We start from the raw sequence: 3420 nt of genomic DNA, 5'->3' as shown, positions 1-3420 counted from the left end.
AACAAGAGCCCGGGCAGTCTCAAGGATGTGACGTGATGACCCACAAGTATATGGGGTAAATTGTAGCCTTTTCAATAAGTAAGAGCGTCGAACCCAACAAGGAGCATAAGGAAATGACAAGTGGTTTTCAGCAAGATAATGTCTGCAAGTGCTAAAATTGTAAGTAGCGGAGTAGTTTGATAGCAAGATAATTTGTAATGAGCAAGTAACGATAGTAGAAAAGTGCAGCAAGGTAGCCCAATCCTTTTGAGGCAAAGGACAGGCCAAAACGGTCTCTTATGATAAGCAAAGTGTTCTTGAGGGTACACGGGAATTTCATATAGTCACTTTCATCATGTTGGCTTAATTTGTGTTCGGTACTTTGATAATTTGATATGTGGGTGGACCGCTGCTTAGGTGTTGTTATTACTTGAACAAACCTCCTACTTAAGATTAAACCTCTCGCAAGCATCCGCAACTATGAGAAAAGTATTACGAATAAATTCTAACCATAGCATTAATCTTTTGGATCCAATCAGTCCCTTATGGAATAGCGCATAAACTAGGGTTTAAGCTTCTGTCACTCTCGCAACCCACCATCTAATAACTACTCCATAATGCATTCCCTTCGGCCCAAATATGGTTAAGTGTCATGTAGTCGACATTCACATGACACCACTAAGAGAATGACAACATACATATCATCAAAATATCGAACACATATCAAGTTCACATGATTACTTGCAGCATGATTTCTCCCGTGACCTCAAGAACGAAAGTAACTAATCACAAATGATAATCATGATCAAGATCAGAGGGGTATTAAATAGCATAATGGATCTGAATATGTAATCTTCCACCAAATAAGCCATATAGTAATCAACTACAAGATGTAATCAACACTACTAGTCACCCACAAGCACCAATCTATAGTTTCGGTACAAAGATTGAACACAAGAGATGAACTAGGGTTTGAGAGGAGTTGGTTCTATTGAAGATGTTGATGAAGATGGCCCTCCCCAAGATGGGAGAGTTGTTGGTGATGATGATGACGATGATTTCCCCCTCCCGGGGGAAGTTCCCCCGGCGGAATCGCTCCGCCGAAGGGCAAAAGTGCTCCTGCCCAAGTTCCGCCTCGAGAAGGCGGCGCTTCATCCTGAAAGTCCCTCTGAATTTTTCTAGGTCAAAATGACTTATATACCAGAAGATGGGCACCGGAGGTGGGCCGAGGAGGGCATCACCCACCAGAGGGCGTCTGGGCCTCCTGGCGCGCCTAGGTGGGTTGTGCCCACCTGGTGGCCCCCTCTGGTACTTATTTGCTCCAATAATCCTTAAATATTCCATAAAATATCCTCGGGAAGTTTTAGCTCATTTGGATGGGCAGAATAGGTAGCTTGATGTAGCTTTTTCAAGTCCAGATTTCCAGCTGCCAGAATTCTCCCCCTTTGTGCATACCTTCCATATAATGAGAGAAAAGGTATTAGAATTACTCCAAAAGGCATTATTATACAATAAAACAACATAAATAACAGTAGGAAAACATGATGCAAAATGGACATATCAACTCCCCCAAGCTTAGACCTCACTTGTCCTCAAGCGATAACCGAAATCGAAAAACATGTCCACATGCTTAAAGAGAGAGGTGTCGATAAAAACAATAATACGGACATAGCAGCATCTGTGACTTATTATAACAGCAACAAACTTTAACGTAATACTTTTATCACAGAACTTTTATCATAGACTTCTCATGAACAAGTGACAATTCATCACAACATCCAAGTATAAAACATAAACTCTATTGGAAACCAACAAACTGTGTTCTCAGTCAACTTTGCAACTACAATTAATCGTCTTTTTAGGAAGGGTCACGTAGCCTTTAGGCAAGTCCACATACTCAACCATCATTTAGTCTTCTATAATTGCAAACACTCACATTGTACACATGAGCAAAACATTTCAACCGGACACATAGAAAGATAGGGGCTGATAGTTTCGCCTCCCAACGCACTCACCTCAAGGGTGATGTCAATTATAATAACTCATGCTAACCATATTCAACTGGATATATGTGCCTAGATCTTTCCTGGCCACATGAAGCTTGCCAAAGGAGAAAAATAAAAGGAATAAAGAGAAAAACTTGCCTCTTGCATGAAAGTAAATACATGAAAGTGAAAGATAGGCCCTTCACAGAGGGAAGCAGAGGTTGCCATGCACTTTTTGTTTGTATGCTCAACCCCTTAGTGCAAGAGAACATCATGTTATATTGCCCCTTGTGATGGTAACCTTTATTATGCCGTCTGTCACTTTCATTCCTCACCATCACAAATTCATACAACGCTCAATTTTCCCTTGCACTAAATGATCTCACACTTTTAGAAGCAATTTTTATTTCCCTTTTTGCACCGATGACACCTTACTTGAAGGTTCTTACTCAATCCATAGGTAGGTATGGTGGACTCTCAAACAAGATTTAGGTTTAAGAGTTTCGGATGCACAAGTAGTATCTCTTCTTAGTGCGGAGTTTTTGGCTGGCAAAGATAGGGGCAAACACCACATGTTGAAGGATATATGACAATATAACTTCTATGTGAATATGAACAAACATAAATCATTAAGTTGTCTTCCTTGTCCAACATCAATATTTTTGGCATATAATATTTTGATGGGTGCTCACAATCATAAAAGATTTCTAGGATAGTATATTTATATGTGAATATTCTCTTCCCTTATTAATTCTTTCATGAGTTGCACCATTGACCAATGCTATGTTTGTCAATCTACAATAAAAATTTCTACTTATACTTTTCTTTGTGTAATGTCAACACTTACCATAAGATTAGCATATGATCTTTTTCTTTTGTTTCCTTTCTTTTTATTGAAACAAGAAAGTAAAGAAGGCAAAACTCAAACTAAACTTTATTATATATCTCGCACACGATGACAAAGATTGATCACTAAGCAAATTCGCAAAAAGAAAGGATTTAACTAAAGTTTAATTCATCTAATAGCAAAAGATAACCATGGATCGAACTAAGAAAGTAATGGCAAAAGATAGTGGAGATGATACGATACCGGGGCACCTCCCCCAAGCTTGGCGAAGGCCAAGGGGAGTTCCCATACCCGATACTAAGTTTTTGTTTGGTGGTGAAGAAGAAGGCGGTGGTGATGAAGTAGAGACAATTTGGTCTAATACATCTCTGAGTGTATCTCTTAAGCTGTGAATCTCTCGAAGAGCTTGATCAAGCAGCTCAGTGTTCTTGTCTACTTCAGTCATGATATGTTTATTTTCCGAACCCCAAGAGTTTGTCCCTGCATCACTTTCTCTTGAACGAGATATGTCCCAATTGGACAGTATATGCACACGAGGAGTGTTTTCGAACCCATAATTATGAATCAAATTGTGAAAATTGTTTTGATGTAACCTGTGTAGAGGCCTCC

This window comes from Triticum dicoccoides, chromosome 6B (assembly GCF_002162155.2).
Source record: "Triticum dicoccoides isolate Atlit2015 ecotype Zavitan chromosome 6B, WEW_v2.0, whole genome shotgun sequence".
In the NCBI taxonomy this organism is placed as follows: Eukaryota; Viridiplantae; Streptophyta; class Magnoliopsida; order Poales; family Poaceae; genus Triticum; species Triticum dicoccoides.
This window is presented reverse-complemented; position numbering follows the sequence as displayed.